Source organism: Haematobia irritans, chromosome 1 (genome assembly GCF_050003625.1).
Source record: "Haematobia irritans isolate KBUSLIRL chromosome 1, ASM5000362v1, whole genome shotgun sequence".
Classification (NCBI taxonomy): Eukaryota; Metazoa; Arthropoda; class Insecta; order Diptera; family Muscidae; genus Haematobia; species Haematobia irritans.
This window is the reverse complement of record NC_134397.1, coordinates 161,482,936-161,494,474: the sequence shown is the minus strand read 5'-3', so window position 1 is coordinate 161,494,474 and position 11,539 is coordinate 161,482,936.

Sequence of the window (11,539 nt, the reverse complement as noted above, 5' to 3'; positions counted from 1 at the left end):
TCAATTTTTTGGGGGAGGTCACGAATTAAAGTCCTTTTCGCTCTAGGACGCATATTTAAGGAGATATGGGCAAAAGAAGTTTTTCATATAAAAATTTCAATTTTTTTAGGTTTTGGGTGGATTTTTCAATTTTTTGGGGGAGGTCACGAATTAAAGTCCTTTTCGCTCTAGGACGCATATTTAAGGGGATATGGGCAAAAGAAGAATTTTCATATAAAAATTTCAATTTTTTTAGGTTTTGGGTGGATTTTTCAATTTTTTGGGGGAGGTCACGAATTAAAGTCCTTTTCGCTCTAGGACGCATATTTAAGGAGATATGGGCAAAAGAAGTTTTTCATATAAAAATTTAAATTTTTTTAGGTTTTGGATGGATTTTTCAATTTTTTGGGGGAGGTCACGAATTAAAGTCCTTTTCGCTCTAGGACGCTTAGTTAGGAGATATGGGCAAAAGAAGTTTTTCATATAAAATTTTTTTAGGTTTTGGATGGATTTTTCAATTTTTTGGGGGAGGTCACGAATTAAAGTCCTTTTCGCTCTAGGACGCATATTTAAGGAGATATGGGCAAAAGAAGTTTTTCATATAAAAATTTAATTTTTTTTAGGTTTTGGGTGGATTTTTCAATTTTTTGGGGGTGGTCACGAATTAAAGTCCTTTTCGCTCTAGGACGCTTAGTTTAGGAGATATGGGCAAAAGAAGTTTTTCATATAAAAATTTAAATTTTTTTAGGTTTTGGATGGATTTTTCAATTTTTTGGGGGTGGTCACGAATTAAAGTCCTTTTCACTCTAGGACGCATATTTAAGGAGATATGGGCAAAAGAAGTTTTTCATATAAAAATTTAAATTTTTTTAGGTTTTGGATGGATTTTTCAATTTTTTGGGGGAGGTCACGAATTAAAGTCCTTTTCGCTCTAGGACGCATATTTAAGGAGATATGGGCAAAAGAAGTTTTTCATATAAAAATTTCAATTTTTTTAGGTTTTGGGTGGATTTTTCAATGTTTTGGGGGAGGTCACGAATTAAAGTCCTTTTCGCTCTAGGACGCATATTTAAGGGGATATGGGCAAAAGAAGATTTTCATATAAAAATTTCAATTTTTTTAGGTTTTGGGTGGATTTTTCAATTTTTTGGGGGAGGTCACGAATTAAAGTCCTTTTCGCTCTAGGACGCATATTTAAGGAGATATGGGCAAAAGAAGTTTTTCATATAAAAATTTCAATTTTTTTAGGTTTTGGGTGGATTTTTCAATTTTTTGGGGGTGGTCACGAATTAAAGTCCTTTTCGCTCTAGGACGCTTAGTTTAGGAGATATGGGCAAAAGAAGTTTTTCATATAAAAATTTAAATTTTTTTAGGTTTTGGATGGATTTTTCAATTTTTTGGGGGAGGTCACGAATTAAAGTCCTTTTCGCTCTAGGACGCATATTTAAGGATATATGGGCAAAAGAAGTTTTTCATATAAAAATTTCAATTTTTTTAGGTTTTGGGTGGATTTTTCAATTTTTTGGGGGTGGTCACGAATTAAAGTCCTTTTCGCTCTAGGACGCATATTTAAGGAGATATGGGCAAAAGAAGTTTTTCATATAAAAATTTAAATTTTTTTAGGTTTGGATGGATTTTTCAATTTTTTGGGGGTGGTCACGAATTAAAGTCCTTTTCGCTCTAGGACGCATATTTAAGGAGATATGGGCAAAAGAAGTTTTTCATATAAAAATTTAAATTTTTTTAGGTTTTGGGTGGATTTTTCAATTTTTTGGGGGAGGTCACGAATTAAAGTCCTTTTCGCTCTAGGACGCTTAGTTTAGGAGATATGGGCAAAAGAAGTTTTTCATATAAAAATTTAAATTTTTTTAGGTTTTGGATGGATTTTTCAATTTTTTGGGGGAGGTCACGAATTAAAGTCCTTTTCGCTCTAGGACGCATATTTAAGGAGATATGGGCAAAAGAAGTTTTTCATATAAAAATTTAAATTTTTTTAGGTTTGGATGGATTTTTCAATTTTTTGGGGGTGGTCACGAATTAAAGTCCTTTTCGCTCTAGGACGCATATTTAAGGAGATATGGGCAAAAGAAGTTTTTCATATAAAAATTTAAATTTTTTTAGGTTTTGGGTGGATTTTTCAATTTTTTGGGGGAGGTCACGAATTAAAGTCCTTTTCGCTCTAGGACGCATATTTAAGGAGATATGGGCAAAAGAAGTTTTTCATATAAAAATTTAAATTTTTTAGGTTTTGGATGGATTTTTCAATTTTTTGGGGGAGGTCACGAATTAAAGTCCTTTTCGCTCTAGGACGCTTAGTTAGGAGATATGGGCAAAAGAAGTTTTTCATATAAAATTTTTTTAGGTTTTGGATGGATTTTTCAATTTTTTGGGGGAGGTCACGAATTAAAGTCCTTTTCGCTCTAGGACGCATATTTAAGGAGATATGGGCAAAAGAAGTTTTTCATATACAAATTTAATTTTTTTTAGGTTTTGGGTGGATTTTTCAATTTTTTGGGGGAGGTCACGAATTAAAGTCCTTTTCGCTCTAGGACGCATATTTAAGGAGATATGGGCAAAAGAAGTTTTTCATATAAAAATTTCAATTTTTTTAGGTTTTGGGTGGATTTTTCAATGTTTTGGGGGAGGTCACGAATTAAAGTCCTTTTCGCTCTAGGACGCATATTTAAGGGGATATGGGCAAAAGAAGATTTTCATATAAAAATTTCAATTTTTTTAGGTTTTGGGTGGATTTTTCAATTTTTTGGGGGAGGTCACGAATTAAAGTCCTTTTCGCTCTAGGACGCATATTTAAGGAGATATGGGCAAAAGAAGTTTTTCATATAAAAATTTCAATTTTTTTAGGTTTTGGGTGGATTTTTCAATTTTTTGGGGGTGGTCACGAATTAAAGTCCTTTTCGCTCTAGGACGCTTAGTTTAGGAGATATGGGCAAAAGAAGTTTTTCATATAAAAATTTAAATTTTTTTAGGTTTTGGATGGATTTTTCAATTTTTTGGGGGTGGTCACGAATTAAAGTCCTTTTCACTCTAGGACGCATATTTAAGGAGATATGGGCAAAAGAAGTTTTTCATATAAAAATTTAAATTTTTTTAGGTTTTGGATGGATTTTTCAATTTTTTGGGGGAGGTCACGAATTAAAGTCCTTTTCGCTCTAGGACGCATATTTAAGGAGATATGGGCAAAAGAAGTTTTTCATATAAAAATTTCAATTTTTTTAGGTTTTGGGTGGATTTTTCAATGTTTTGGGGGAGGTCACGAATTAAAGTCCTTTTCGCTCTAGGACGCATATTTAAGGGGATATGGGCAAAAGAAGATTTTCATATAAAAATTTCAATTTTTTTAGGTTTTGGGTGGATTTTTCAATTTTTTGGGGGAGGTCACGAATTAAAGTCCTTTTCGCTCTAGGACGCATATTTAAGGAGATATGGGCAAAAGAAGTTTTTCATATAAAAATTTCAATTTTTTTAGGTTTTGGGTGGATTTTTCAATTTTTTGGGGGTGGTCACGAATTAAAGTCCTTTTCGCTCTAGGACGCTTAGTTTAGGAGATATGGGCAAAAGAAGTTTTTCATATAAAAATTTAAATTTTTTTAGGTTTTGGATGGATTTTTCAATTTTTTGGGGGAGGTCACGAATTAAAGTCCTTTTCGCTCTAGGACGCATATTTAAGGATATATGGGCAAAAGAAGTTTTTCATATAAAAATTTCAATTTTTTTAGGTTTTGGGTGGATTTTTCAATTTTTTGGGGGTGGTCACGAATTAAAGTCCTTTTCGCTCTAGGACGCATATTTAAGGAGATATGGGCAAAAGAAGTTTTTCATATAAAAATTTAAATTTTTTTAGGTTTGGATGGATTTTTCAATTTTTTGGGGGTGGTCACGAATTAAAGTCCTTTTCGCTCTAGGACGCATATTTAAGGAGATATGGGCAAAAGAAGTTTTTCATATAAAAATTTAAATTTTTTTAGGTTTTGGGTGGATTTTTCAATTTTTTGGGGGAGGTCACGAATTAAAGTCCTTTTCGCTCTAGGACGCTTAGTTTAGGAGATATGGGCAAAAGAAGTTTTTCATATAAAAATTTAAATTTTTTTAGGTTTTGGATGGATTTTTCAATTTTTTGGGGGAGGTCACGAATTAAAGTCCTTTTCGCTCTAGGACGCATATTTAAGGAGATATGGGCAAAAGAAGTTTTTCATATAAAAATTTAAATTTTTTTAGGTTTGGATGGATTTTTCAATTTTTTGGGGGTGGTCACGAATTAAAGTCCTTTTCGCTCTAGGACGCATATTTAAGGAGATATGGGCAAAAGAAGTTTTTCATATAAAAATTTAAATTTTTTTAGGTTTTGGGTGGATTTTTCAATTTTTTGGGGGAGGTCACGAATTAAAGTCCTTTTCGCTCTAGGACGCTTAGTTTAGGAGATATGGGCAAAAGAAGTTTTTCATATAAAAATATAAATTTTTTTAGGTTTTGGATGGATTTTTCAATTTTTTGGGGGTGGTCACGAATTAAAGTCCTTTTCGCTCTAGGACGCATATTTAAGGAGATATGGGCAAAAGAAGTTTTTCATATAAAAATTTCAATTTTTTTAGGTTTTGGGTGGATTTTTCAATTTTTTGAGGGTGGTCACGAATTAAAGTCCTTTTCGCTCTAGGGCGCTTAGTTTAGGAGATATGGGCAAAAGAAGTTTTTTATATAAAAATTTAAATTTTTTTAGGTTTTGGATGGATTTTTCAATTTTTTGGGGGAGGTCACGAATTAAAGTCCTTTTCGCTCTAGGACGCATATTTAAGGAGATATGGGCAAAAGAAGTTTTTCATATAAAAATTTCAATTTTTTTTGGTTTTGGATGGATTTTTCAATTTTTTGGGGGTGGTCACGAATTAAAGTCCTTTTCGCTCTAGGACGCATATTTAAGGAGATATGGGCAAAAGAAGTTTTTCATATAAAAATTTAAATTTTTTTAGGTTTTGGGTGGATTTTTCAATTTTTTGGGGGTGGTCACGAATTAAAGTCCTTTTCGCTCTAGGACGCATATTTAAGGAGATATGGGCAAAAGAAGTTTTTCATATAAAAATTTCAATTTTTTTAGGTTTTGGGTGGATTTTTAAATTTTTTGGGGGTGGTCACGAATTAAAGTCCTTTTCGCTCTAGGACGCTTAGTTTAGGAGATATGGGCAAAAGAAGTTTTTCATATAAAAATTTAAATTTTTTTAGGTTTTGGATGGATTTTTCAATTTTTTGGGGGAGGTCACGAATTAAAGTCCTTTTCGCTCTAGGACGCATATTTAAGGAGATATGGGCAAAAGAAGTTTTTCATATAAAAATTTCAATTTTTTTAGGTTTTGGGTGGATTTTTCAATTTTTTGGGGGTGGTCACGAATTAAAGTCCTTTTCGCTCTAGGACGCTTAGTTTAGGAGATATGGGCAAAAGAAGTTTTTCATATAAAAATTTAAATTTTTTTAGGTTTTGGATGGATTTTTCAATTTTTTGGGGGTGGTCACGAATTAAAGTCCTTTTCACTCTAGGACGCATATTTAAGGAGATATGGGCAAAAGAAGTTTTTCATATAAAAATTTAATTTTTTTTAGGTTTTGGATGGATTTTTCATTTTTTGGGGGAGGTCACGAATTAAAGTCCTTTTCGCTCTAGGACGCATATTTAAGGAGATATGGGCAAAAGAAGTTTTTCATATAAAAATTTCAATTTTTTTAGGTTTTGGGTGGATTTTTCAATTTTTTGGGGGAGGTCACGAATTAAAGTCCTTTTCGCTCTAGGACGCATATTTAAGGGGATATGGGCAAAAGAAGATTTTCATATAAAAATTTCAATTTTTTTAGGTTTTGGGTGGATTTTTCAATTTTTTGGGGGAGGTCACGAATTAAAGTCCTTTTCGCTCTAGGACGCATATTTAAGGAGATATGGGCAAAAGAAGTTTTTCATATAAAAATTTCAATTTTTTTAGGTTTTGGGTGGATTTTTCAATTTTTTGGGGGTGGTCACGAATTAAAGTCCTTTTCGCTCTAGGACGCTTAGTTTAGGAGATATGGGCAAAAGAAGTTTTTCATATAAAAATTTAAATTTTTTTAGGTTTTGGATGGATTTTTCAATTTTTTGGGGGAGGTCACGAATTAAAGTCCTTTTCGCTCTAGGACGCATATTTAAGGAGATATGGGCAAAAGAAGTTTTTCATATAAAAATTTAAATTTCTTTAGGTTTTGGGTGGATTTTTCAATTTTTTGGGGGAGGTCACGAATTAAAGTCCTTTTCGCTCTAGGACGCTTAGTTAGGAGATATGGGCAAAAGAAGTTTTTCATATAAAATTTTTTTAGGTTTTGGATGGATTTTTCAATTTTTTGGGGGAGGTCACGAATTAAAGTCCTTTTCGCTCTAGGACGCATATTTAAGGAGATATGGGCAAAAGAAGTTTTTCATATAAAAATTTAAATTTTTTTAGGTTTTGGATGGATTTTTCAATTTTTTGGGGGAGGTCACGAATTAAAGTCCTTTTCGCTCTAGGACGCATATTTAAGGAGATATGGGCAAAAGAAGTTTTCATATAAAAATTTCAATTTTTTAGGTTTTGGGTGGATTTTTCAATTTTTTGGGGGTGGTCACGAATTAAAGTCCTTTTCGCTCTAGGACGCTTAGTTTAGGAGATATGGGCAAAAGAAGTTTTTCATATAAAAATTTAAATTTTTTTAGGTTTTGGATGGATTTTTCAATTTTTTGAGGGAGGTCACGAATTAAAGTCCTTTTCGCTCTAGGACGCATATTTAAGGAGATATGGGCAAAAGAAGTTTTTCATATAAAAATTTAAATTTTTTTAGGTTTTGGGTGGATTTTTCAATTTTTTGGGGGAGGTCACGAATTGAAGTCCTTTTCGCTCTAGGACGCATATTTAAGGAGATATGGGCAAAAGAAGTTTTTCATATAAAAAATTAAATTTTTTTAGGTTTTGGATGGATTTTTCAATTTTTTGGGGGTGGTCACGAATTAAAGTCCTTTTCGCTCTAGGACGCATATTTAAGGAGATATGGGCAAAAGAAGTTTTTCATATAAAAATTTAAATTTTTTTAGGTTTTGGATGGATTTTTCAATTTTTTGGGGGAGGTCACGAATTAAAGTCCTTTTCGCTCTAGGACGCATATTTAAGGAGATATGGGCAAAAGAAGATTTTCATATAAAAATTTCAATTTTTTTAGGTTTTGGGTGGATTTTTCAATTTTTTGGGGGTGGTCACGAAATAAAGTCCTTTTCGCTCTAGGACGCTTAGTTTAGGAGATATGGGCAAAGGAAGTTTTTCATATAAAAATTTAAATTTTTTTAGGTTTTGGATGGATTTTTCAATTTTTTGGGGGAGGTCACGAATTAAAGTCCTTTTCGCTCTAGGACGCATATTTAAGGAGATATGGGCAAAAGAAGTTTTTCATATAAAAATTTAAATTTTTTTAGGTCTTGAGTGGATTTTTCAATTTTTTGGGGGAGGTCACGAATTAAAGTCCTTTTCGCTCTAGGACGCATATTTAAGGGGATATGGGCAAAAGAAGATTTTCATATAAAAATTTCAATTTTTTTAGGTTTTGGGTGGATTTTTCAATTTTTTGGGGGAGGTCACGAATTAAAGTCCTTTTTGCTCTAGGACGCATATTTAAGGAGATTGGGCAAAAGAAGTTTTTCATATAAAAATTTCAATTTTTTTAGGTTTTGGGTGGATTTTTTTTTGGGGGTGGTCACGAATTAAAGTCCTTTTCGCTCTAGGACGCTTAGTTTAGGAGATATGGGCAAAAGAAGTTTTTCATATAAAAATTTAAATTTTTTTAGGTTTTGGATGGATTTTTCAATTTTTTGGGGGAGGTCACGAATTAAAGTCCTTTTCGCTCTAGGACGCATATTTAAGGACATATGGGCAAAAGAAGTTTTTCATATAAAAATTTAAATTTTTTTAGGTTTTGGGTGGATTTTTCAATTTTTTGGGGGAGGTCACGAATTAAAGTCCTTTCGCTCTAGGACGCTTAGTTTAGGAGATATGGGCAAAAGAAGTTTTTCATATAAAAATTTAAATTTTTTTAGGTTTTGGATGGATTTTTCAATTTGTTGGGGGAGGTCACGAATTAAAGTCCTTTTCGCTCTAGGACGCATATTTAAGGAGATATGGGCAAAAGAAGTTTTTCATATAAAAATTTAAATTTTTTTAGGTTTGGATGGATTTTTCAATTTTTTGGGGGTGGTCACGAATTAAAGTCCTTTTCGCTCTAGGACGCATATTTAAGGAGATATGGGCAAAAGAAGTTTTTCATATAAAAATTTCAATTTTTTTAGGTTTTGGGTGGATTTTTCAATTTTTTGGGGGTGGTCACGAATTAAAGTCCTTTTCGCTCTAGGACGCTTAGTTTAGGAGATATGGGCAAAAGAAGTTTTTCATATAAAAATTTAAATTTTTTTAGGTTTTGGATGGATTTTTCAATTTTTTGGGGGTGGTCACGAATTAAAGTCCTTTTCGCTCTAGGACGCATATTTAAGGAGATATGGGCAAAAGAAGTTTTTCATATAAAAATTTCAATTTTTTTAGGTTTTGGGTGGATTTTTCAATTTTTTGGGGGTGGTCACGAATTAAAGTCCTTTTCGCTCTAGGACGCTTAGTTTAGGAGATATGGGCAAAAGAAGTTTTTCATATAAAAATTTAAATTTTTTTAGGTTTTGGATGGATTTTTCAATTTTTTGGGGGAGGTCACGAATTAAAGTCCTTTTCGCTCTAGGACGCATATTTAAGGAGATATGGGCAAAAGAAGTTTTCATATAAAAATTTCAATTTTTTTTATGTTTTGGGTGGATTTTTCAATTTTTTGGGGGAGGTCACGAATTAAAGTCCTTTTCGCTCTAGGACGCATATTTAAGGGGATATGGGCAAAAGAAGATTTTCATATAAAAATTTCAATTTTTTTAGGTTTTGGGTGGATTTTTCAATTTTTTGGGGGAGGTCACGAATTAAAGTCCTTTTCGCTCTAGGACGCATATTTAAGGAGATTGGGCAAAAGAAGTTTTTCATATAAAAATTTCAATTTTTTTAGGTTTTGGGTGGATTTTTCAATTTTTTGGGGGTGGTCACGAATTAAAGTCCTTTTCGCTCTAGGACGCTTAGTTTAGGAGATATGGGCAAAAGAAGTTTTTCATATAAAAATTTAAATTTTTTTAGGTTTTGGATGGATTTTTCAATTTTTTGGGGGAGGTCACGAATTAAAGTCCTTTTCGCTCTAGGACGCATATTTAAGGAGATATGGGCAAAAGAAGTTTTTCATATAAAAATTTAAATTTTTTTAGGTTTTGGGTGGATTTTTCAATTTTTTGGGGGAGGTCACGAATTAAAGTCCTTTTCGCTCTAGGACGCTTAGTTTAGGAGATATGGGCAAAAGAAGTTTTTCATATAAAAATTTAAATTTTTTTAGGTTTTGGATGGATTTTTCAATTTGTTGGGGGAGGTCACGAATTAAAGTCCTTTTCGCTCTAGGACGCATATTTAAGGAGATATGGGCAAAAGAAGTTTTTCATATAAAAATTTCATTTTTTTTAGGTTTTGGGTGGATTTTTCATTTTTTTGGGGGTGGTCACGAATTAAAGTCCTTTTCGCTCTAGGACGCTTAGTTTAGGAGATATGGGCAAAAGAAGTTTTTCATATAAAAATTTAAATTTTTTTAGGTTTTGGATGGATTTTTCAATTTTTTGGGGGAGGTCACGAATTAAAGTCCTTTTCGCTCAAGGACGCATATTTAAGGAGATATGGGCAAAAGAAGTTTTCATATAAAAATTTCAATTTTTTTAGGTTTTGGGTGGATTTTTCAATTTTTTGGGGGTGGTCACGAATTAAAGTCCTTTTCGCTCTAGGACGCTTAGTTTAGGAGATATGGGCAAAAGAAGTTTTTCATATAAAAATTTAAATTTTTTTAGGTTTTGGATGGATTTTTCAATTTTTTGGGGGAGGTCACGAATTAAAGTCCTTTTCGCTCTAGGACGCATATTTAAGGAGATATGGGCAAAAGAAGTTTTTCATATAAAAATTTAAATTTTTTTAGGTTTTGGATGGATTTTTCAATTTTTTGGGGGTGGTCACGAATTAAAGTCCTTTTCGCTCTAGGACGCTTAGTTTAGGAGATATGGGCAAAAGAAGTTTTTCATATAAAAAATTAAATTTTTTTAGGTTTTGGATGGATTTTTCAATTTTTTGGGGGTGGTCACGAATTAAAGTCCTTTTCGCTCTAGGACGCATATTTAAGGAGATATAGGCAAAAGAAGTTTTTCATATAAAAATTTAAATTTTTTTAGGTTTTGGGTGGATTTTTCAATTTTTTGGGGGTGGTCACGAATTAAAGTCCTTTTCGCTCTAGGACGCATATTTAAGGAGATATGGGCAAAAGAAGTTTTTCATATAAAAATTTCAATTTTTTTAGGTTTTGGGTGGATTTTTCAATTTTTTGGGGGTGGTCACGAATTAAAGTCATTTTCGCTCTAGGACGCTTAGTTTAGGAGATATGGGCAAAATAAGTTTTTCATATAAAAATTTAAATTTTTTTAGGTTTTGGATGGATTTTTCAATTTTTTGGGGGAGGTCACGAATTAAAGTCCTTTTCGCTCTAGGACGCATATTTAAGGAGATATGGGCAAAAGAAGTTTTTCATATAAAAATTTCAATTTTTTTAGGTTTTGGGTGGATTTTTCAATTTTTTGGGGGTGGTCACGAATTAAAGTCCTTTTCGCTCTAGGACGCTTAGTTTAGGAGATATGGGCAAAAGAAGTTTTTCATATAAAAATTTAAATTTTTTTAGGTTTTGGATGGATTTTTCAATTTTTTGGGGGTGGTCACGAATTAAAGTCCTTTTCACTCTAGGACGCATATTTAAGGAGATATGGGCAAAAGAAGTTTTTCATATAAAAATTTAAATTTTTTTAGGTTTTGGATGGATTTTTCAATTTTTTGGGGGAGGTCACGAATTAAAGTCCTTTTCGCTCTAGGACGCATATTTAAGGAGATATGGGCAAAAGAAGTTTTTCATATAAAAATTTAAATTTTTTTAGGTTTTGGATGGATTTTTCAATTTTTTGGGGGTGGTCACGAATTAAAGTCCTTTTCGCTCTAGGACGCTTAGTTTAGGAGATATGGGCAAAAGAAGTTTTTCATATAAAAAATTAAATTTTTTTAGGTTTTGGATGGATTTTTCAATTTGTTGGGGGAGGTCACGAATTAAAGTCCTTTTCGCTCTAGGACGCATATTTAAGGAGATATGGGCAAAAGAAGTTTTTCATATAAAAATTTAAATTTTTTTAGGTTTGGATGGATTTTTCAATTTTTTGGGGGTGGTCACGAATTAAAGTCCTTTTCGCTCTAGGACGCATATTTAAGGAGATATGGGCAAAAGAAGTTTTTCATATAAAAATTTAAATTTTTTTAGGTTTTGGGTGGATTTTTCAATTTTTTGGGGGTGGTCACGAATTAAAGTCCTTTTCGCTCTAGGACGCTTAGTTTAGGAGATATGGGCAAAAGAAGTT